At 41.8% G+C, this 25468-nt stretch overlaps 1 protein-coding gene across 4 annotated transcripts in view; it reads left to right on the top strand.

Annotated features, from left to right (window-relative positions):
* LOC126240775 (serine/threonine-protein phosphatase 6 regulatory ankyrin repeat subunit C-like) overlaps positions 1-25468 on the top strand; it is an 881520-nt gene that overhangs the window by 566349 nt on the left and 289703 nt on the right. The gene's annotated exons all lie outside the window — the stretch shown is intronic.

Raw genomic sequence — 25468 nt, 5'->3', positions numbered from 1 at the left:
GATCCCTTGATGCCTCAAAACATGTCCTACCAACCGATCCCTTATTCTAGTCAAGTTGTGCCACAAACTTCTCTTCTCCCCAATCCTATTCAATACCTCCTCATTAGTTACGTGATCTACCCACCTTATCTTCAGCATTCTTCTGTAGCACCACATTTCGAAAGCTTCTATTCTCTTCTTGTCCAAACTGGTTATCGTCCATGTTTCACTTCCATACATGGCTACACTCCATACAAATACTTTCAGAAACGACTTCCTGACACTTAAATCTATACTCGATGTTAACTAATTTCTCTTCTTCAGAAACTATTTCCTTGCCATTGCCAGTCAACATTTTATATCCTCTCTACTTCGACCATCATCAGTTATTTTACTCCCTAAATAGCAAAACTCCTTTACTACTTTAAGTGTCTCATTTCCTAATCTAATCCCCTCAGCATCACCCGATTTAATTTGACTACATTCCATTATTCTCGTTTTGCTTTTGTTGATGTTCATCTTATATCCTCCTTTCAAGACACTGTCCATTCCGTTCAACTGCTCTTCCAAGTCCTTTGCTGTCTCTGACAGAATTACAATGTCATCGGCGAACCTCAAAGTTTTTACTTCTTCTCCATGAATTTTAATACCTACTCCGAATTTTTCTTTTGTTTCCTTTACTGCTTGCTCAATATACAGATTGAATAACATCGGGGAGAAGCTACAACCCTGTCTCACTCCTTTCCGAACCACTGCTTCCCTTTCATGCCCCTCGACTCTTATAACTGCCGTCTGGTTTCTGTGCAAATTGTAAATAGCCTTTCGCTCCCTGTATTTTACCCCTGCCACCTTCAGAATTTGAAAGAGAGTATTCCAGTTAACGTTGTCAAAAGCTTTCTCTAAGTCTACAAATGCTAGAAACGTAGGTTTGCCTTTTCTTAATCTGTCTTCTAAGATAAGTCGTAAGGTTAGTATTGCCTCACGTGTTCCAACATTTCTACGGAATCCAAAATGATCTTCCCCGAGGTCCGCTTCTATCAGTTTTCCATTCGTTTGTAAAGAATTCGCGTTAGTATTTTGCAGCTGTGACTTATTAAACTGATTGTTCGGTAATTTTCACATCTGTCAACACCTGCTTTCTTTGGGATTGGAATTATTATATTCTTCTTGAAGTCTGAGGGTATTTCGCCTGTCTCATACATCTTGCTCACCAGATGGTAGAGTTTTGTCATGACTGGCTCTCCCAAGGCCATCAGTGGTTCTAATGGAATGTTGTCTACTCCCGGGGCCTTGTTTCGACTCAGGTCTTTCAGTGCTCTGTCAAACTCTTCACGCAGTATCTTATCTCCCATTTCATCTTCATCTACATCTTCTTCCATTTCCATAATATTGTCCTCAAGTACATCGCCCTTGTATAAACCCTCTATATACTCCTTCCACCTTTCTGCCTTCCCTTCTTTGCTTAGAACTGGGTTTCCATCTGAGCTCTTGATATTCATACAAGTGGTTTTCTTCTCTCCAAAGGTCTCTTTAATTTTCCCGTAGGCAGTGTCTATCTTACCCCTAGTGAGACAAGCCTGTACATCCTTACATTTGTCCTCTAGCCATCCCTGCTTAGCCATTTTGCACTTCCTGTCGATCTCATTTTTGAGACGTTTGTATTCCCTTTTGCCTGCTTCATTTACTGCATTTTTATATTTTCTCCTTTCATCAATTAAATTCAATATTTCTTCTGTTACCGAAGGATTTCTATTAGCTCTCGTCTTTTTACCTACTTGATCCTCTGCTGCCTTCACTACTTCATCCCTCAGAGCTACCCATTCTTCTTCTACTGCATTTCTTTCCCCGATTCCTGTCAATTGTTCCCTTATGCTCTCCCTGAAACTCTCTACAACCTCTGGTTCTTTCAGTTTATCCAGGTCCCATCTCCTTAAATTCCCACCTTTTTGCAGTTTCTTCAGTTTCAATCTGGAGTTCATTGGTTTGGATACACATGTTTTAACAGTGTTAATGCTGCGGATCTGGTCGTGCGTCCGCCCGCTACCGCTTACAGTGAAACAAGGTGAAGATTAATTAATTGAAGAGTGTATCGCTCCTTGTTTAGTTTGGAAAAGAAAAGAACGAGAGAAAAAATGACTCTTTACAATTGGCCCCCACTGTCGAGGCCCACGAGAAAAGACAGGCCGCGGCGCGAACGTCACGAAGGTAGTAGTCCTGAACTCGCTCGCTCGCCCAGCTCAGTGGACAAAATGCGTTTCTACACCTGTCAACTCGCTGCTCAGCCTGTACGCAATAACGAGAATTGCATTTTCCATTGGAATCTGTTATTATGAAGTCTTACTAATTAACAATACTACAGCAAGCTAGACCACGCCAACTTTCCTCCGTATTTAGGCCGCTCTCCGATGTCCGACTCGTCAGTCGGCAGGACTCAGCAGGACCAGCCATACCTCTGAGTATGTCCAACGTAGTATTGGACGAAACGTTAGGAACAGAAGAATTACATGGACCACGGCCATATAACCCGGAAGAATTATCAACACCAATACTACAGCAAAATTTAATTTAAGATCAGTACTCGATGTAAATGATATAGTGGCTTTTTCATAGCATTTAGTCTCTTCTGCTGAACAGTACTCATTACATTCTGGAAGTGGTGCCTTATGAAACTGATAATCATTTGCGAGGTGCCGGGGCTAGCAGTGTATTTAACACTAAATTCTCCTAGAATCTTCATATATAATTGATGCTCTAAGCCCCCCCCCCCCCTATTCTAACTCCGACTTTTGCTGTTGCACATGGATTAAAAAGAAACGCGAACTGACTGTAATCGACCCTGCAAGTGGAGTAGAAAAGAGTTTGGCACCTGCAATTATTTAATTTGATAAATAAGTTAAATAAAGGAAAGTTTCATTGACATAGTAAGAAATGAAAGGGTTGCTCTACCGATTAACAGAATGACAGTTCTGTCCAAAATAACAATAAGATTTATTATGACTAAACTCAAAATAATAAACAAACACATGAAACATTTACAATACATCAAATTGGCTCAAATTGGATACTCAAATAAATGCTGTGAAGGTGAATTTGTCCATAAATTAGATTGTGACATTTATGACAAAGTGGTATGTGGAGCCAATTCCTTGCAACTCAAATCTTAAGAGAAGCACACAGCCAACCCAACATTAATTGCTGCTACAGTAGTGAGAACTCTGACGATGAACACCCAAGACAGAACAAAGTTAGAAAAAGACGAACAGGCGCGCTCTGCTAAGCTCTGATTATCACCTAGGAAAATCCCTAATCTGCCGGTGCTGCGGACATACATTACCAAGCTGTCTTCTTAACTGCAAGAACACGATCTGGCGTACCGAAGGCGATGGCTGGTTGCTTCGATGTCCCGTCGTGGTGATGATAATGTCGCGAGTATAGCCCGAAACAAATTATCCTGGTCTGGTTGTTCCCGACTAAAGACTTCCTAGCAATACAAATGCACCTCTGAGGGAGACGAAGAAGGCTCGCCACACAATCACTGATGGTACAGTGATTGATTTTAACAATCGAAGTCACACAGTAACTCCGATACAGTCAACTTTAGCCAAAACTGCTCAAGACAGACAACATAGGCCGCTTGTATGCAGAACGCTCAATTTCCAACTGTACTCGGAAAGTTACATTGAAGTCAAAACTTCAGCAACTTCGTCAAACAGTTACAATTAAATAAAAGTATATTAGACAGCCAACGTAAGGCAGGCTGCCCAGAGCAGCGAGAGCTCAGTCTTGTAAACTATTCTGACCGAAAGGCGAGAGCCGACTCCTCCAGGGCACCCGTACAGACCAAACACAGAACACTCCGCCCCCACGACAGTGGCCGTGGTTAAACGTTCCAATCAGCCACTCGAAAACCGGCGGAAAATTCCACTCTATTGCCAAAGCACTACCATTCCACCAATGGAGATTCTTGGCGCCAATTTCTGCTCCGATTTTGCTACGTCACGGAGCTATGCCCTGAGCAAGCCAATCACAGTTACGATTTTGCAGAAAACGCGGGAATTTGCCCGCCAAGACTGCCTGGGAACACAAGTCATTCCCACGCCTCGCTGGTAGCCCGCCAGAAAGTGTTTTCACTAAGTTTCTGCGAAGTAACGGAATCTCTAGCCCAGCCACCCCTTGTGGGCGTGCCGCTCCCGCTCTTATGACAATGTCGGCGTCTGGAAAGCATCCACTCGACTCTCTCCTCACACCCATCAGCTTAACCCTTTCAAGCTCAGCAGAACTTGCCTGTCATCGGACCACCCGGGTGACGAGAGACGCTGCGTGGGAAGTCTGTGTGTGAAGGAATAGCAACTTTTCACCACATGCAATCAGAGAGGAAAATCGAATTACTCAGAGTAAGATAGAAATATGAGAGGGGGCTCCTGCCACCTCTCACATTTTAGTATGATTTTATTTTGTTCTACGCCAGTACAGCCGTAACAAATTATAAGCAGGCCCATGGACTTCCCATCATTATAGGACTAATAACAGTAAGATTCTGTAATAGCGGATTCTAGCAGAAGATTCAGTTTTCGTTTGTACGGACACGCCTAGTTACGAGTTAACAGGCGTAGTACCGTAGTTTGTCTGCTGAGTTGAGCGAGCGAGCGAGCGCGGGACTACCTTCGTGACATTAACGCGCCGCGGCCTGTCTTTCTCGTAGGCCTCGCCCACTGTGCACTGACGTCATACGGAGGTGCACAGTGTCTCAGCTTATTTCTCTTTTTATGGGTTGATAACTCTGGCCGCTATGTGCATAGCCTTTATTTTTCAGCCATTGTAGTTATCCTCTATGGTTGTCAATTTAATATAGGCATGTCAGCTCCCTTACCACATACATACATTAGATTTTCGTCATAACAAAGTGCTTGTAGTAAGCGCGTAGTCCCATTATTGTCATTCAGTATCTGCCCAGTGTTTAGCTTGCAAAGCATGCGTGCGCAGCTCGGCGTCCGTTACCGTCCCAGCTCCCTTTCACATGTTTAATACAAAGTCAGAGTGCACGTGTCGTGCGTTCACATAGCCCTCACTGTACAAATTCGTGAAGCTCGTGTTCAGCGGCGTGATCCTTTGTGAAATCTTCATGCGGTGACAACTAGTTTCCATATCAGCGGCCCGACGAATGTATTTAACGTCGTCGCTCGCACTTATTCAGTGTGGACACCAGCCGTACATCCAACACCCGCCGACAAGGTAAGTTTCTTGCCGTTTCTACGACGTTGTCGAGCACAGAAAATTCACGTTTTTACGACGTTGTCGAGCACAGAAAATTCATCTTACACGAAGTATTGTCATTTTTAGTTCATCACGCGCACACCCACATACCTCACACGCATACTTAACACTTTGTAGGCAGGTTGCGTATGTTTTTGCACTTTGTTCTTGAGCGTCTTACATACTGTTGCATTACACAGAATTTCTGTAGAATCCTTTACACATACTATACACATAACAAATAAAATAAATAAATAAAATAAAAATACAACAACAAAAATAAACGTTTATCCTGTTCATTTGCTGACATGACATTATCGTTGCTTATATACGTTATAGTCTGATTGTCATTTTCTTTTAGTACATTTTGTTAAGTTATGATTTCGTTACATTGTCCAATTCCAATTATGTGAGTTCATTCTTTACTCTCGTTTGGTTTTACAATCTTTACATAACATTCATACAATAATAGGTTCTTTTTTTTCTTTATGGCATAAATTGACATACATTTCATTTCGATTTTTAGTGACTTCTTGTTGGAGCATATTTATCAATTTTAAAGAATTAAAGAAGTAAACAATAGTAGCTACAACAGATTCTTCGCGTTGCTCAAATAACTACTTGTGACCTCGCGTCTCTAGCATTCTCTAGGATGGATCTACACACCACAGGGTTGAGGAAATCTCACGGAAAGGCATTTATGTGCTCAGTTATGTTTCGTTACTAGACTTAATTGTGATCCCAACAACAAAATAGTTGCCTGTCTATAAACACAACGCAAACCTGACTATACCAATCGTATCGAATATTTATTCAGTGTTTAAAGTGCAGCTCAGTATTTACTTGTTATGTTCATTGTGTAAAGGATAACCATTTTATACGCTGAGGTATACAGAGTTGTATCATGAATACTATATGTTATGTACAATGAGTGTAAAAGTGTTTATATTATTAACAAACATGTATGAACATTTCAGTGTAAATCAGGTGTTTGATGTCATGGGTAGTAGACGCTCACAGTAGTTAGGTTTCGAACCCTTGATTATTTGGTAGTACTCCACCTTTGTTCAGCATCGTGATATGCGACGTACTGCAACTGTATTTTTCTACACATTTTCACATCATCACATTCGTACATATGATAAACTTACAACTACATTTACTTGCGGTACGGTCTTTTCTTATGTTATATGGTACCTAACACTTGACAAGAATTTATCTTTCTTCACTTTAGGATGTGACGATGCATCGTTCCCTGGAAGAAAAAAAACTTAATACTAACTTAAAACTAAATCTTTATAGATAAGTGTACAGTGGCTCGATGGTGACTAATAGGTCTTTCATATATTCAACAATTATTTCAGTGTGCAGTCATGCTATCACAAACTCATTTAATGTCATGTGTTCATCTCTACTTACCTTGTCTCTACTTACCTTATTAATCTGAAAGATAAAGTGTGTTATAAGCGAGGTGCGACCTCTTGTTCAGTTTGCCACTTACGTTGTACTCGCTTGTTTACCTGCAGCAAGAGTTTTCTGGTCCCTCAATTATAATTAGTGCGTGTGCTTTCAATACTTAAATTTGTAAATATGTAGATATAATGTACATAGTAGCGTAACTTAAGTAAATATCTCGTAGTTTAGGATCCCCTTCCGTGTATTTAATCCCTTAGCTTATCTTTGTGTGTATTGTGTAGATAGTCGTAGTTGTAATACAGATTCTCCCTCAATTTTCTTTGTCCTCTTTGTTTACTTGTTGTTCCGTAAATCTTTGTGTCGCTATCGTCGCATTAACAGTCTAAAAACTCTATTGAGTCCAGTTCAGAGAGAAAGTATTCGGTGTCGTGTTCCGGTATGGTAATGAGTTTTTCCCGTATGTTGCAATAGTACTTGGGCTCCTTCACTACCTATTTTACTCGTGGCTTGGCTCATCTGCAAAGGAGGTTGGTAGTGAACGGTTGCATTTGCGCGCCTGATACTGAGTGATATATTGGCTGGACTTTGAACAGCAGTGAATTGAATACTTAATTGTCTATGCCACAACCTTACGCAAAATGAGGTACACTATACAAGTTCAGATGGAAGCTTAGTTATCAAAAAAAATAATACACTTTGTGGCCAGGCATGTTAAAGTTCACAAATAAATCCAATCTGGATAAATAATAATCGGTGCAGTTCGTACACATGGTTTATTGTCTCGCACCTACACACTTTCACGTTGTCCCTTCACAGTTTATTCGCATACACTGGCGTCCATGCTTACACTCGCGGCAATTTGCCGCTCCGAACTACCACGACAACGGACCACAACCAAAGGCCATATTTTCCCGCTCATATCCCGCAGTCCTGTGTCGGATCACGTGACACTACATTAATAAAATAATTCCTAAACATGGCCACAATTCGTTTACAATTTTTATAAAATTTAGATACTTAAACCTAAATACATTATATAATTTTACACACATTTATCACCACATAACTTTATAATTCGTTGCAATTAAAAACACAAAACACTATGCAACGAAACTACGACCTTTCATCACGACACAAAACAAGTATTTTCATGTCCAGTTTGCATTACACTGTTTTCACTCTGCATTTAAAACATAATTTTATTCTTAAGCACGGAAAATTAAAATCAGAACTAATTTATGACATGCTATGAGATTTACATAATTAGGAGTAACTCCATGTTTTGGCACAGTTTCAGCACTACAAAGATGGAAACTGAATGGTGACTTACCGGTACTTTGCAGTTATTTTGAACATCTTTATAACTTAATTCTACTATGTAACGTTTAAATTGAAGTACACCAGCCCAACATATTATTTCTGCTGCTGTGCTTTAAATTCAAATTACGAACTACTTGGAAGAGCTCTTATTCACACGACTTGTATTTCAATGATCCAAGCACTCATTACAAGCACCCCTACATTATTTACTTAAGTGCAAAGTCATGTACGGTAATTATATACAATTATGTAACCAAGTAATTTAAAGCATCTGAAACTGTTGAATGCTGCCTTCTCTTTATTAGAGAAAGATGAATCTATAAATACACTGACTTGTCTTTGTGCCTTTCATATTCCATCCATTTTTTCCATAGCTGATATTTCCATTGCCAGGAAAGCTGCTGTTTGGCCATATTATCCCCGTTACCTTACAGTGTGGGCAGGAAGACGGTTCTTTAAAATTTTCAGCACGCCTCCTTGAGATACCAGGTTCGTCCAGTATCTGGTTTTGTTCAAATATTTTTCAAAATAGCCCCTTAAGTTTCCTTACTTGCTATTGAACGGAGCTGGGTTGAATACTTCACGCCTGAGCCTCTCTTGTACAGACTCAGACCAATACTTATCCAGCAATGCACTCTCAAACTGTTCATAACATTGGCGACGTTCCGCCACGTCCGTAGCCCGTAGCATAACGTCACCCTGTGTGTATCCAACAACAAATCTAATTTTCTGGGCTTCGGTCCAGGTACGAGGTAAAACATTTCGAAATGCTCTGATAAAGACCATGGGGTGTGTTCTTTTCCATTCAAAAGTGAATATCGGAAATTGTCGACGCTTAAGTAATCCGTCATCTGCAAGTAATGTCAGTGACAGGCGTTTTTACGCTCCCTCGTTCGTGGCGCATGGCAACTGCGCTTGCTCGGCAGGTGCAGCTGCCGGGAAGTGTTGTATTGTGCAACCTTCGCTGTTTTTCTTCGACGAGCCGGCACAGTAGCTCAGCGTGTTCGGTCAGAGTGTTAGCTACCCTCTGTAACAAAACAAAATGAGTGAACGTATCAACAAAGAACCTAAACGGGTGTCATCGGACATCCGCCCCGAACAAATTCAACGAACAATATGGAACAAAATGAGATAAAAAAAAGAGGGCTAGCTGCCCTCTGTAATAAAAAAAAACTGAGTTAATGGATCAACAACGAACTGAAATGGGTGTCTTTCGGCGTCCGCCCAGAGAAGATACAACGAACGGAAACGAACAAAATGAGATTTATTTTTTTTAATTTTTTTTTTAAAAAAAGCGGTCTAAGGCGCTGCAGTCATGGACTGTGAGGCTGGTCCCGGCAGAGGTTCGAGTCCTCCCTCGGGCATGGTTGTGTGTGTTTGTCCTTAGAATAATTTAGATTAAGTAGTGTGTAAGCTTAGGGACTGATGACCTTAGCAGTTAAGTCCCATAAGATTTCACACACATTTGAACATTTTTTCCTTCGACGGGCTAACTCCGTATTTTGGGTAACCTGTAGAGGTATCTAACTTCTCTAAAAGCTTGGGATTGTTTTCTGTCAAATGTTGTTTTGGAATGTCAGTAGTTTTAGCATCACTGCCTCGTAACCTTTTCTCTTGCTTCCTTTAAACCCGAATATATTTTACCTAGAAGTTGACTTTCTTTCTCTTTTAGAGCTTCTTCTGCAGTATCTACATAAATCTTGCATTCTGACACTACCTTTCAGCAAGGGTGCGACCCCTATCCAGCATCTCGACTTCAGCTTTTTCAGTTATTTCCTTTACATCTGCACATAACTTTTTTTTTTTTTTTTTTTTTTTTTTGCAAATTATAACTCTAAACGTAACCGATCTACTCTTGGATTCAACTTGTGTATTTCTGTAGATAGGTTTTTGCATACGTCTTGCAGCTCGCTGACTGCGTTCATCACATTTTTTACCGACCGATCCACTTCGGATTGCGTCTCCTGAATTAAAGAATATGACTCATTAAGGTTTTGTAACTCACGTGCAAGTTCTTCCTGTTTATAGTCTACAGTTAATGTATTTATACTGCGGGACATGTCGGTAAATATTTCTTGTTTTAGTTGTTTACTGAGCTCTGTGATCTTACCGGATAATTTGTCAAATAATTCAGTGCATATAGTTTTGCTCGCCTCAATGACCTGTTGACTAGTACTATTCTTGAAACCGTTAAATGCCTGATTTTGCTGTGCAAAGTGTTGTGTCATTAGTTGCATGAGCTATGTCAAAGTGTGTGTCTCACTAGTATGTACACTGCTTTTGTCACCTGTTTCCTATCCTTGCATTCACGACGTAGTAAAGAAATAATCAAAGGAATTTTTGCTGTCGCGCGCTTCAGTTTCATTATTTGAAAAAAACGTTTCCTGGTGAGACCTGAGAAACTGTCTCATCGAGCGTGATAAAACTGGCATCATAATTAGTTATATAAGCAGTGTCATAATTTTTAATAGTGGGACGCCAACCTGGTTGTTTTGATAGCCATCGGCCAGTTCAGGGGTTGGCGCGTTACTTTCAACTGTTTCCAAGCTCGGATTTCCGACATCTTGGCATATTGTATTTCGTAATGAGTTTTCAACAATGGCCATTTCTAAACTTCCTGGCAGATTAAAACTGTGTGCCGGACCGAGAGTTGAACTCGGGACCTTTGCCTTTCGCGGGCAAGTGCTCTACCAACTGAGCTACCCGAGCACGACTCACGCCCCGTCCTCAGAAGAACAGCTGTGAGGAAGGGAGAGGGGAGTAATGTCCGGATCGGTGCATTGGAAGGAACGGACCAACACCCCGGCCATCCCGCTCTCCAGACATTACGCCCCTTGATTTTTTTTTCTGGAGCTATATCAAGCACAGAGTCTTCGTCACACCAGTTGCAGACGTCGACGAACTGAAGACTAGGATACAAGCTGCCCTGTGGGTACTGTGACAGAACACATGTTCAAAACACCTGGCGATAACTGGATTACCGCCTCGACATTCTCCGAGCTACCAAGGGAGCACACATTGAGGTTTTCTAACTTAAGTGGTCTTAAAAAAAACTAGTAACAATAACCTATGTAACGGCATCAAATGTAACTTATTATGTCAAACGGTTATTCTGTTATAAATTTTTATAAACAGATCAAGACTTTGTGCTCACCCTGTATATATATATCTTATATGTACAAAAAGAAAAGAACGAGAAAAAAATGATTTCTTTACAACGTTCAACATAGACGACCGCAAGAACTACTACCCCGAACTCTAGGAATAATTTATTATAATTATTGTTACAACTATTTATCGACAGCTAATACCTTGACATAAGAGTGATCTCTCAGGAGTGAGTTGTTATCGTCGATAATTTGGAAATTAAGCTTGAAACACGCTTGTATTGTAATTTGCTATAGGCCTATGCCATTTCAAGGTAATGTGAGAGGCACCCACATGCCTTGCTCATACTGTGGCATCAAGCAGTCAGGCCTGCAAGATGAGTGGTCTGCCAAGGGAGTGGATTTATTCTTATTTCTTGAGCAACATCAGTGATTGATTGTGCGCTCTAGTACCCACAATTAAGCTACAAATTATTGTCCTGTTTGAATATTACGCAACGGAAACGGGTAATGCACATCTGACTATTAGTAATTTACACAACTCTGATTGTTCACTACGCTCTGGCAATGCAACATTTTCTTTCTTACCCAACGGCTTTGATCAACACGTGGCCATCGCACTGAATGTGAATGGCGCACACATTATAAATTCTGGGTATCATGATTACACACTAATCGATGAACAAGGTCACCAATCTTTTTCTTTTCACTACACTCCTGGAAATGGAAAAAAGAACACATTGACACCGGTGTGTCAGACCCACCATACTTGCTCCGGACACTGCGAGAGGGCTGTACAAGCAATGATCACACGCACGGCACAGCGGACACACCAGGACCCGCGGTGTTGGCCGTCGAATGGCGCTAGCTGCGCAGCATTTGTGCACCGCCGCCGTCAGTGTCAGCCAGTTTGCCGTGGCATACGGAGCTCCATCGCAGTCTTTAACACTGGTAGCATGCCGCGACAGCGTGGACGTGAACCGTATGTGCAGTTGACGGACTTTGAGCGAGGGCGTATAGTGGGCATGCGGGAGGCCGGGTGGACGTACCGCCGAATTGCTCAACACGTGGGGCGTGAGGTCTCCACAGTACATCGATGTTGTCGCCAGTGGTCGGCGGAAGGTGCACGTGCCCGTCGACCTGGGACCGGACCGCAGCGACGCACGGATGCACGCCAAGACCGTAGGATCCTACGCAGTGCCGTAGGGGACCGCACCGCCACTTCCCAGCAAATTAGGGACACTGTTGCTCCTGGGGTATCGGCGAGGACCATTCGCAACCGTCTCCATGAAGCTGGGCTACGGTCCCGCACACTGTTAGACCGTCTTCCGCTCACGCCCCAACATCGTGCAGCCCGCCTCCAGTGGTGTCGCGACAGGCGTGAATGGAGGGACGAATGGAGACGTGTCGTCTTCAGCGATGAGAGTCACTTCTGCCTTGGTGCCAATGATGGTCGTATGCGTGTTTGGCGCCGTGCAGGTGAGCGCCACAATCAGGACTGCATACGACCGAGGCACACAGGGCCAACACCCGGCATCATGGTGTGGGGAGCGGTCTCCTACACTGGCCGTACACCACTGGTGATCGTCGAGGGGACACTGAATAGTGCACAGTACATCCAAACCGTCATCGAACCCATCGTTCTACCATTCCTAGACCGGGAAGGGAACTTGCTGTTCCAACAGGACAATGCACGTCCGCATGTATCCCGTGCCACCCAACGTGCTCTAGAAGGTGTAAGTCAACTACCCTGGCCAGCAAGATCTCCGGATCTGTCCCCCATTGAGCATGTTTGGGACTGGATGAAGCGTCGTCTCACGCGGTCTGCACGTCCAGCACGAACGCTGGTCCAACTGAGGCGCCAGGTGGAAATGGCATGGCAAGCCGTTCCACAGGACTACATCCAGCATCTCTACGATCGTCTCCATGGGAGAATAGCAGCCTGCATTGCTGCGAAAGGTGGATATACACTGTAGTAGTGCCGACATTGTGCATGCTCTGTTGCCTGTGTCTATGTGCCTGTGGTTCTGTCAGTGTGATCATGTGATGTATCTGACCCCAGGAATGTGTCAATAAAGTTCCCCTTCCTGGGACAATGAATTCACGGTGTTCTTATTTTAATTTCCAGGAGTGTATATTTTTTATTCCGATAAATTCTGTTACGATTCAAAGATAACGTAAACACACCATTACATTTTATACAACAATTACACATGAGAAACTTCGCTTAGTGGGCTTGGCTTTACATTGGTGATTCTCTATCGTATGGTGTCGTAATGATCTAACGCTACAGTGCACTTTCTGGATAGGATGGTGGATCTTTTGCTATATCTCATACTTCGACTCTCACACCCATCATCACGAAAATTTCCTCCAAACCGAGCGGTACAAAAAGGAACTTGCATAACCCACTGCCTCTGAACCTATCTTGCTACTCTCCCATGCAAACCACACATACTTAAATTACATGAAATACACCACACTGGCAACATAGAATACAACACAAAGAATAGTCACAATGTTAGAATCACATCACTTTCAGCTTTCCCACTTCAATTAGTATTCATCCCAGTTTCACATGACACTGCCCCACTTCGTAACTTTTCTTTCCTACTACGAACTCTGGAGGATATACACGTCTTCCTGTGCTATGCAAGCCAAGTGGCGTTGCTGGATAGACGGCTGACTCACCTTGCTTCACTCTCAGAGTATTATAGTTTGAATCTAGCGTCACACGGAAACGTAACACGCAAATAAGATTATATTCGTCACACACGCGAGTCCTCAACTGATACCTTGGACGAGTACTTCTCTTTATCCTTTGTCTCATACACAGATTGAGACTCACACAGTACTCACCACGTGGAAGTTCTCATCTCTAATTTCAAGTCCTGCACACGCCGTTTCTTAAATATTTCCAACTTATAGTACACACGCCAGCAATTCAGCTTAACTTTAGCACTCGGAAGTGTTTCAACTTAGTACTAGCACTTGCAAGTATTTCAACTTATTGGTACATGTGATTTCATTGTGACAATTGGTCACTTCCGAAGATTACTATGATCCCCTTAATATTACCTGCCTGTCATTTAATTCTCCCCCCAAAAGTTCCTGAAACGGTGAAATAATTATTCCAAACTACTCTTAAGTATTTCACATGTATATCATGTCTCCACTCTTTTGTCTTTACGGAGCACACATAAGACAGGTCTTACCAACACAAGATCCAGCGTCAGAGTGCTGAAACATGGCCGTTCTTCAGGTCATCTCGCACCTCCGCCGAGGTGGGGGAGCACCTTGCTACCATATTGGTCAGCCACATTTCAGGCGCTCAAAGCTCAGGTAAATTTCATCTCTTTGGTTCCACCAAAGGTGACCAAAGGACCGTTTCAAAGATGATCATATATTGCACATTCACTATCTGCGGTTAGCAGACGACCATACATTCATTCATTTCGCAGATCTCACCAAATTGGATATAGGAATTTATTTTGTGGGAGTGCACATGTGATCAATTAAATAAATAAATTGTCCTTCTTTCCTACACTGGTATCCGACTTCGGTGTGTTAAGTGAAATTGAGTTATTATTACAAAAAAAAAAAAAAATGTTGGTCTGACAAGACTAACTAAGGAAGAATGTTGTACCTATTTTCAATGTTGGGCGGTACTGTACCCTTTCAAATGGTGCACTGAAGATTGATCACAAACGTGCACCATTATAATTATATGTTAGTTAATAAAGCATCAACTTTATAAGCCTTTAGTAGATACTGTGATAACCAAGACAGGAGACTCATTTTAAATGACAAAATGCTAATGTAATGGATAACGATGTAGTTTCTGGAGCCGAAAGACGTAGGTTCACATCTCGCCACATGCAATTTTTTTCTTGTTAGCGTTGTTAACACAGTCTGGGACTTTTTTTATGAATGTAAAAGTATGTTCTGTAATATTCGGTGCTATTTACAATTCCGTCTGATTAGAGAATAAAGGATGAAATAAACATTTAGCGATTTCCGAGTGTGTGTTTAGGCAGTAACCTATGAGAACCACTGAAATTGCTGCGACTGAAACGAGCACCAATAAAATTCATATTCTTCCCACAAACATTTGACTCTTTATGTCCGAATATGCGACGATTTCCGAGTGTGTGGTCAGGCAAAGGCACAAGAAGACAGCTTACATTGCTGCAAGTGAAAAGAGCAGAAAAAATTCATATTCTTCGTTTTCACAAATATTTGGCTCTTTATTTCCGAATATGTGACGATTTCAGTGTAAGAGGAACAGCCTTGTCACAAAGTCAATAGCAGCTTCTGCAGCCGTCGATACTGCATGTGACGTCAAAATGACGTCACGTTTGTGGGAAGTGTTGTGAAACGAGTGTTACCTGAACTAATTATGTGCATGGGAGGTACAAAGTATAAAAAGCATAATGAAAGATTAACAAAACCAAAAACGTATAGGGGTCTACATAAAAAACATCACCTCTCGTGTCTGGCGCGAAATGTTTGACGCACGGTGTTTGTAAACACATGCACATAGCATGCACGACACAACATTACGTAATTGGACGATGTCGTACGTCAGCCCCAATGGTGGAATCGGAGCGTTATTCCAAACACTGGGCTGGAACATGGCCGCTGCGACCGTATCTTGGGGTACGTGTTGGTAGGTCCGATGATGTAAGTTGCGCCGTTGGCTGTGGGGTCGATGATGCGGCGGTTGTTGAGCGAGACCACTGTCTCGGAAGCTCTGCCATTGTTGCCTCTTGTAAGACATAAGCTGGTTTAACGTTATTGGTCGCCAGTTGGCTTGTCTCCCTTTGCGACTACATGTTAGGGTCTTGAGTAAGTACGGCGGCTGCTACGACAGTTTGAAGCCTACCGTGCATAGCATGACGTGTGAACACATTTTCAAGTGTGGATACATGAAGGCCGAATCCGGACCACTTGCTCTCAGAGTCGGCGTAGGAATTCTAGCTGATCGTCGTTTAGTTGTGATCGAGTGATGGTTTCGACGAATTCTTCTGGAAGCCTCAACATCTCTCCGTAAACCAGTTCCGCCGAAGAAGCGTCTGTCTACATCTGGTTTGAAAGTGTTTGTGAGGCCGAGTAGTACCATGGGAAGGGCTTTGGCACATTAGTGCTGCCTTCAGTGAGCGGTGCCATCTGTCGATCATCTCGTTACTGAACAGGTGGTAGCTCGTCGTTTTATGGTGAGTTGTGCTGCAAAACTTCGCGAATTGGCTGATCAGGCTGTACTCAAATTGTCGTCCCCTGTAGCTCGTGACGTTTAACGGACAGACAAACCGCGACACCCAATACGACACGAAAACGAAAGCCCGAGTTTCTGCTGTAACGTTGTTCACCGGTGCATTTTCTGGCCAACAGGTGTAACTATCTGTCGTCCGGTACTAGGTCCACGGGTGTGTCAGCCTGTGACGCTATGATTGCTTTGACTGACGGTGGCGTACGACTGCTCTGTCGCGTCCCGGCACAGTCTCACTATACCAGAATGAAGTAAGTGCAAACTGCGTAGCGCAATCGGGACGTTAACGACGATGGGTTAGTTATAAATTGCTGTCAACCTTTATTTCGGAGATGAGAGGGAGAGAATCTCCTTGGTTTGAAGCAAATGAGCTTCCTGAAAATAGGTTGTAACCGCCCCACAAAAATTTTATGAAAAATTATTTTAAATGTGAATTGGTCATTGTGCTAAGTGTAACCTCCCCGTAAAAATATTAAAGTGAAAAGGATTGAATAGAATTGCAAATAGTGCCAAATGTTAGCTTCCCACAGTAATAAAACTCAATGATAATAAAAATGTGCAAAAATGTTACGTCCCCACAAAATTAACGTTAAGGTGAACCTGATAAATTTTATAAGGGCAGCTGCGCTGACCTTAGGCCCTGTGCAATAATTAATCTGATAAATTGATTCTGGAAGGAAAAGCATGGGAAATATTGTTTCAATTGTAATAATTCTTTTCTTAAAAACGATTGCTTTGAAAACAAAATTATTATTGGGGCATTTCTCGAACAAATTAATTACAATTAACATATATTACATTATCAGATGTGCGCAATGGTGCTTCATTACCTTATTTAACAATATACCTCGTCCTGAATCGTGACCAAAGACCCATGTCGACACCCGCCGACTCCTCACACACAACTCCGACAGGCAACTGCTAACTCGCAACTGCAACTACATGCTCTCGCGACTAGCTACGTACAACTACTTTCTCGCAACTGAGTCCAACTCCCGACTGAACTCTCGCGCAGTCAAGCGCAGACTAGCAACGATAAATAACTCTCTGGTCAGAGATTCTGTCATGCCTCGCCATCGCTGGTACATATGAGACGTACGCGTTTCAAGGTTACAGAATTGCAATAGGTAGAAAAGACTGGTTAGTTTCTATCAGGTTTATTCTCACATATATTTATGTGAGGTGTTGGACCATAAACCCCTTAGTAAAATTCAGTCTATTTATTCGGACTTGCTTCTTCAAAGCTAATTTCCGGTACATATAAGAAACAAGTACAAAGCAATCACTTGTTCTTGGTTAGTACTGAAATCTCTCTAAGTAATTGAGACAAAGACTGGCAGCCTCTGTTCAACACTATTCCAATGAAACTCTAAAAGTCCTACTTGACCTGCAGTTCCTGAGTGTCCACCAGAGTCTATCACCGTCTTCTCGTAGTTGCACTGTTTATCAGCTGTATCGGATGCTATGGGCCTACTCGGTCCCGCTGACGTCTCGCTGCGGAATCTCCAAACTGCCGGCACTGGCTCTGAATCCAATGCCATACGATCATTTCATTACATCTGCATCTGAATCTCTGCTTCTAGCTTTTCCGCTGCCTGGCCTTTTATTTCGTTTCTCATGTCCTTGGGTGCACACGAGTTAATTTGTTTCACACGACCCTTTCATTTCTAAGTTGTCGGATTGCACAAGAATGCCTATGGTTCCACACGACACTCTCGTTTCTAATTGGTCGGCTTGCGCAAGAATGCCTTCGGTTCCACACGACACTTTCGTTTCTAGCTGCACACAACTTAATTTGGTTCCACACGAGTCTTTTCCGCACGTGACTGACACTCCCTCTTGCTGTGCTATCGCCCTGGTGTTTGCGTCTTCCATTGCGTAAGTTTTATTCATGCTGCTTTCTCTGGCGGGAAGTCAAACACTAAGTTATTTGACCAACAAACCATACTTGGCAGCCTCCGCCGCTTACCTTGTCCCTATGTCTGGTGGACTATTTCTTAATGTCGACTGGCTGTTTGCCTATGGAGCCTGGACTCTTATTGTGGTCACAAAAGCAAGAATAAAAATAAAAATTTTCTACGGTCGCAACAGCTCCGTATTGTGCGCATTAAACTGTCCGGAACGACTCCCACATCTACTTTGCTTCTTAGATGCCACCAGCACTACCAAGGCTTTCTGTCTCCCATATCTTCCTGAGTGAGAAACTGACGGATTCGCTCCTCCCGCAATGCTGACACTCACGTGATCAGTTCTGCTTGAAGTCGGTCGTATGAGTAGCCTCTGGTGGCGGACGTGTATCTTACATTTCCGCGGCGTATTGGTTGTCTAATTGGCTTACTACAAGCGCAGACTTGGTAGCGTCCGCCGAAATTTAAAAAAAAAAAAGAAAAAGAAAAGAAAAACTTGCCTCTATCGGTGCAAACCAAAAAGCTGGATTGTGTGGCAGAAAGGTGGTAGTTACACCCAATCGCGACACAGGATTAGCGTTAGTCATTTTGCAAATGGGTCATTCCATGTCAACTCACCTAGGCCTCCCTCATCATGGATTTCGATGAAGTTTTATGTGAACATCCGCAGATATCCCCGATGAACACTGGTAAAGTTTAACGTTCGCCGAAGTAATACTGGCCGTGATACAGTCACTTGTTTGACTCCGTGTGCGACTTTGCGCAGGGCGAGCGTGGATTTCTGACTACTTTGAAGTGTTATACCTCGGGCAATATTTTGTTGAAAGAACTGACATTTGGCATTATTGCACAGTTTTACGCGTTCTCTTGAGAAAAATAATGAAAAGAATTTTATGAGCCATGTTCAGCCATATAATTGTAGGTAAAATCGCCCGAAGATATCGGCGACCGAAATAATTTCCAACTTTGGCTTCTTATCTCTCAGGGACTAAAGATATGACGAACTTGAAACTTGGCATGTAGTAATAACAACGCAAGATTCTCAATTAGAAAATTTCATTTGCGTGCGACTTGCCAGTACTGAATAAAAAAGTGTGAAGTTGATGATTTTGAAAAAAGATAAAAAATTTCAGTATTTTCAACTTCTTTTTATAAAAAACTGTTTTCCATGAGACTTTTCAAACTGAGCTCATTAAAAAAACTTGTATTTTAACCGACAAAAAAGTGTATTTGATTATCCAACAATGCTTGACAATCTGAAGCAAAGACGGCCGCAAAAATCGCGGCATGAAACACTGCAAACTTCGGATTCTTGTATCTCGCAGAGTAAACATATACCGAACATTGAACTTAACACACCATAGTTCGGCAGCATAAGAATGTGGAGTACAATATTTAATTCACCGGCTACTTCCCTATAACCTACAAATTCGTTGGAAACTAGAAAAGTGCTAAGAAGTTGAAAATCAAAATTGATATTGCTTTTTGGTTGCCATCTATGTGAGATTCTACTACATATTTGAGAATCGAAGATAAATTACTTGGAAAATGGCTTTGTAAGCATATGGCTACCACCACAAGGCTTTGGAACCTAAATTAAGAAACAAAATTACAGGCTTGGGAACCTGGATGGAGAAACCCACCCAAGGCCGTTATCACACAAGTTTCGGGCGTGACCCTCGTGGCGATGGGGTTACCGGTTCATGTTCCTGAACCGGCTGTGACAACGTCACCAAGGACCACTGCAATACAGTGGTATATTAATTGTCAGTTTAAAAATAAAAACCACATGCATCGAAACATGAACAACATGTTCCTCCAACGTAGCCTGTTGCAATGGTACATTCCTTCAAATTTATCTGTCATTTTCAGGTATTGCTAGCGCACATTGGCAAATCGAAAATGAGTTCTTGAATGCTTGAAAACATGTTTTTTTCAACTGAGATTAGTCTGAAATCAGTCACTGAAAACAGATTCTCTAAATGCAAATTGAATGTAAGTTATTTTTGTATTTTTTACGAAAATCAAGTTTGAACTGATTTTGTTTAAATTTAGAAAGCAATATGTGAGTTACATTTTATACTGGAAAACCTTATGTTACTAAGTAGTTGTGTCCAAAGTTTCATGTTTATCATGCCTTTAATCAAAGCGATATAAGAAAAGAAAGTTAAAGTCGGCCGGCCGCGGTGGTCTCGCGGTTCTAGGCGCGCAGTCCGGAACCGCGCGACTGCTACGGTCGCAGGTTCGAATCCTGCCTCGGGCATGGATGTGTGTGATGTCCTTAGGTTAGTTAGGTCTAAGTAGTTCTAAGTTCTAGGGGAATGATGACCATAGATGTTAAGTCCCATAGTGCTCAGAGCCATTTGAACCATTTTTGAAAGTTAAAATCTTGTTCGCAATGCCATTTTTCCGGCTATTTTGCTTCATTTTATATAGCATTTTTAGCCCATGTTGGAAATTAAACCCACTATTCTGGGGGGTTTAAACCACGTTGCTTCTAATGAGACTGGGTTTCAAGCTTTAATAGAAAACTGTGTTTGTAAAAAACGTGCCGAATATACCCTATTTTCACCTTTTCACAATAATCGTCTTCTTTTCGATGAATTTGTAGGTAATTACTGGTTGTCCATATAAAGCACACTGCAAACCATTGTTCTGTGAACAAAAAATCATGACTGTAATAAACCTATGTATTTACTATGTTTTACTCCACACAAAAAAGAAATTACCGAAAGCAAAACATAGAGAAAATATACATTTCTACAACACGAGTAGGAACAGATGCATTTATACTCCTTACCACAGACTTACAAAGTCACTTAACAGTTATGAACTGGTGGGGCACAAATTATTTAATAGGTTTCCACAATATGTACAAGAACTACCTGAAGAAGCATTCAGACAAAAGCTGTACGAATGGCTAGTTGCTCACCCATTCTATGACATAAATGATTATTTCATAAGTAATATAATTTTGGAGCATTAACGACATGCCTCTTGTTTTCTTTGAATTAATAGTTATATTGTATTATGTGCTTGACGGTGTCTATTGCTGTAAATGCCGAATGACAATAAAATTACCGTTATTATTGTTATTATTATTGTTGCAAAAAAGTCGATGTATGAATCTTTTTATTCCACATTCTTGTGCTACCGACGTACTGCAAGTTATGTTTCGTGTTCAGCATGCGTTTACTCTACGAAACATTTACGTTTTTTTCCGCGCCGCGATTTTCGCGCTCAACTTTGATTCAAATTATCTAGCATTGTTAGTCCGCGTTGGACAATCAAATACACATTCTTAACCGTTAAGACCATGGTATTTCTAATGAGTTCAGTTTGGAAAATTTTCTAGAACATAGTTTTTTGCAAGACCTGTTTGAAAATACCGCATTTTTGGTCTTTTTGCAAAATTATCAACTTTGCACTTCATTTCTCAGTATTGGCAAGAGGCATATGAGTCTAACTTCATGTTTGAGAGCCTTGTGTTGTTAGATTACTACATACTAAGTTTCACGTTCGTCATACCTTTCATCCTTCTGATATAAGAAACCAGACTTCGAATATTTAGGGCGCTGATTTGTTTCGAGTGATTTTGTCTAAATGTTTCTGCCTGAATAAGGCTCATAGTATTCTTTTCATTATAATTCTTAAGAGAACGCATAACGTTGTACAAGACGGCCAAATTTCATTTCTTTCAACAAAATATTACCCGAGATATATTAGACTTCCAAGTAGTCAGAAATTCACGCCCGCTCTGCGCAAAGTCGCGCATGGAGTCAGAACAGGTGACTTTGTCTCGGCCAGTATTTCTTTGACGAACGTTAAACTTTACCAATGTTCGTTAGGGACATGTGCGAATGTTCGCATAAAATTTCATCTAAATCCTTGAGGTCGAGCTAGAAAATGTTACTGAATAAGGCAATTTGTCGTGGAATGACCCACATCTCTTTTGTGAGCGCTTATTAATCATATCGAGTAAATCATGTCGGGTTGAACGGTTCGTCGGTACAAACTGTGCAGACTGTCGTTTGACTATTAGAAACCTGCGTGTATTTGTACGAAGGGACCAGATTACACTAAAAACTCCTCGAACAATTAAAGGTAGCCTTATTGATCATATCCACAGGAGACTGCGGAAAATACACGGCTTGTTTAATCGTTCCGAGCTTGCAATTCAAACTCACATGACATACAGGGAACAAAACATCATAGTCATCTCGTAACTATCCGCAAACTAATTCCGTTCACGGAAGATACAAAATATAAGAAGTGTAATCAAAGACTAACAAAACACAGCGCCTCTCGTGTCTGGCGCTAAATGTTTGAGAGCGGGGTGTTGTGTGTTCTTCATCATCATTTTCATCATCATTGACTCGCAAGTTGCCGATGTGGCGTCAACTAGAAAGAACTTGCAATACACCGGCCTAACTCCCCCGAATGGGGGCCTCCCGGTCAACAATACCGTACGATCATTTTCATTTAGTATGTAAACACACGCACATGGCATGCGCGACACGACACTACGTTAAGTGTGGGATGTCGGCAAAACCACGATCTATTTCAGAAATTTTTTGACGAAAGCTTCAATTTATTTTATTATTTATCATCAGATATTTCGTGTCCTTTCAATAGGTCGCCAAAATGGGATGTTCCCGCCGTATTTTCGTGTAATAGTTCCGTTACTGAACTGACTGACTGACTCTTCACGCCCCCCCCCCCCCCCCCCCCCCGTGCCGCGAGATGACTGGGTGTTTGTGTTGTCCTCATCATTTCATCATCATCATGAAAGTGGCGAGATTGGGCTGAGAAAAGGTTCGGAATTTGTACGGGCGCTGATAACCGCGCAGTTGAGCGCCCCACAAACCAAACATCATCATCTTCTTCACGGCCCAGCCCAAACCGCTAAGGATGGAAACCTGAAATTTTTGAGAGGGTGTTATATTGTAGGCGTCGTTTAAGAAGAGATTTTTCGATATTCCACTTATAAAGGGATAAAATAGGGCATGAAAATCTTGTTGAAAATATGTCGTTATTAAGGCAACTTTGAAGCGATAACTACGATAATTGGTAACTGGTTTCTCAGTAAGGAATAAAAACAATATTCGTTGTCCAGTATTTTTGGAAATTCAACTACTAAGGGCGTAAAATAGTGGGTGAAAGGTTTTTTTAAAATAAATCATTATTAAAGAACTACCAAAGCATTTTCAAAGCAAAATCTATGAAAAATTACGTTTGGCTTTTCAGTTGCAAATAAATAATACATGTTGCTCTGTTTTTTGGACATTCAGTGTCTAAAGAGGTGAAATAGAAGATGAAAATTTTTAAGAACGTATTTAGTTACATTAAAACACTTTTAAAGCTAAATCTATGAAAACTGGTATTTCATTTCTCGATTGGATGTAGAGAGTATGTGTTGTGGATGAAAGGTTTTACGGAAATACCACAAGAATGTAAAATGCATGATTTACTAAAACCTTTTTCCGGCTACCAGAATCGCTGTTTGGTCAGAAGTACATTCGAAAAAGACCCTTCTTCTATGGCCTTAATTAGCGTGAAAAGAATAAAAGGTGTCGCAATTTATGAACAACATAGAAACTTCGATTGAAGAAGAACAAAAAATAAAATATATAAAAAATAAAACCTATGCAGACCGTGCAGTCTACGCGAACGAAGCAACGAGTGCAAAGTTAGACTGAATATGTCTTGTTCTTAATATGTTCTTTCTGAAGACGTACATCTAATCTTCCGACTGACACTACTGTAGAAGATCCAATATAAACTTTGTGCAATTTCGATTTTGTGAATTACATCGAATATTACAAATTTGTAAACAGTTCAGCTTTATCTCTCTGTCAAAGTACAGAGCAAACTATCTTCACTTTCATGAGGTAGGATATTGTGATGGTGTGGGGTGCAGCATGTCTCCGGGACAGGGTCTAAGCTGCTGCATGGAGTACTCGCCGAACCAGAAGAAGCCACAAAACGTGACCAAGTGTCAGTGTTGCCAATTCTTGCAGTAACGCTGCGTCCATCATTCTCATTGCTGCAATAAAAATTCTCTGCGCAATATGCGTATCCAGTCACTAAAGCTACTAATAAAAATTAACTGTATGTTTGACGATCATGAATCGTCGGTACTACACTGCACAACAGAATCAAGGATCACTGTTTCGGAACCACGTAACTGTGCCGCATTCACATATGTAAGTTTCATATTTGACTCAAAGGTGCCTACAACCTTCCTCTAATGGCGCAGAAGTATGACGCACTGTGACGTCACCGTCGGCTTCGACGACGCTTGCGAAGAAAAAGGCCAGAGCTCAGAAGTTCATGTGACGTTTAAAGTGGGTTAATGATGTCACACTGGCATCAAATTTCACCGCAGTTCTGTCGAACGCCACCGTGGACGTGGCACACGATTGGGTAGTCGCCACATCCCCTCTTACCCACATTTCACCCCATCTTTTGACGCTTCTGTGATGGAAGTCAGAACAGTGACGCCCAGTGTTGAGTGGCCGAGGAAAACATTTCAGACACACTGTTGCTCAGAATCGAAACGAAAAGGTCTGAGGGGTCGCCATAATGAGCATCAATGAGACCACACCTTTCTTTGGAACGTTGATTCCATGCATGTTGCAGTCGAAAACGACAGATCGCAGTCCGATGAGCAAAAGGATGAAACTGTTGTCAACTTTTGGCACTGTTGGCACCTCCTGGGCGATTCAGCCCTTCTCGATGGACGTCACGGAGTTGCAGTCGCACTCCTTTTGAGCATTGGGATGTTACTTGATGGCTAACGAAGATGAGGTCCGGGTTATAACCTCTCCCCCATCTGCCACTGTTGTAGGAAGCAGGCAGGTTATTGTCATGTATCAGTTTTAGGTTGTTTAGCTCGGCCCAGCAGATCACAGCCGTGCCATGGTTGTCGTCTTCTTGGTAGCCCCACTGCGTACTGTGGCTGTTGAAATCACCAATTACAAAATTAATTCTGTCTTTATTAAAATTGTTTACATTGGAGCTGGAAAAGTCCACAGTTGGTGGTTTGTACACTGATGTAACAGTGCAGTCACTAAGTTCAATGGTTAGCACTTCAGTATCACTGATGTCGTTTATACTGCTTGAAAGGATCTGTATGTTTGGCCTGGTAAAGATTGCACTGCCATACTGTCGGTGTGGCCTTTCAGCTACTAGTCGCATGCCGTTTATCTTGGGTC

Source organism: Schistocerca nitens, chromosome 1, assembly GCF_023898315.1.
Source record: "Schistocerca nitens isolate TAMUIC-IGC-003100 chromosome 1, iqSchNite1.1, whole genome shotgun sequence".
Classification (NCBI taxonomy): domain Eukaryota; kingdom Metazoa; phylum Arthropoda; class Insecta; order Orthoptera; family Acrididae; genus Schistocerca; species Schistocerca nitens.
This window is presented reverse-complemented; position numbering and strand designations above follow the sequence as displayed.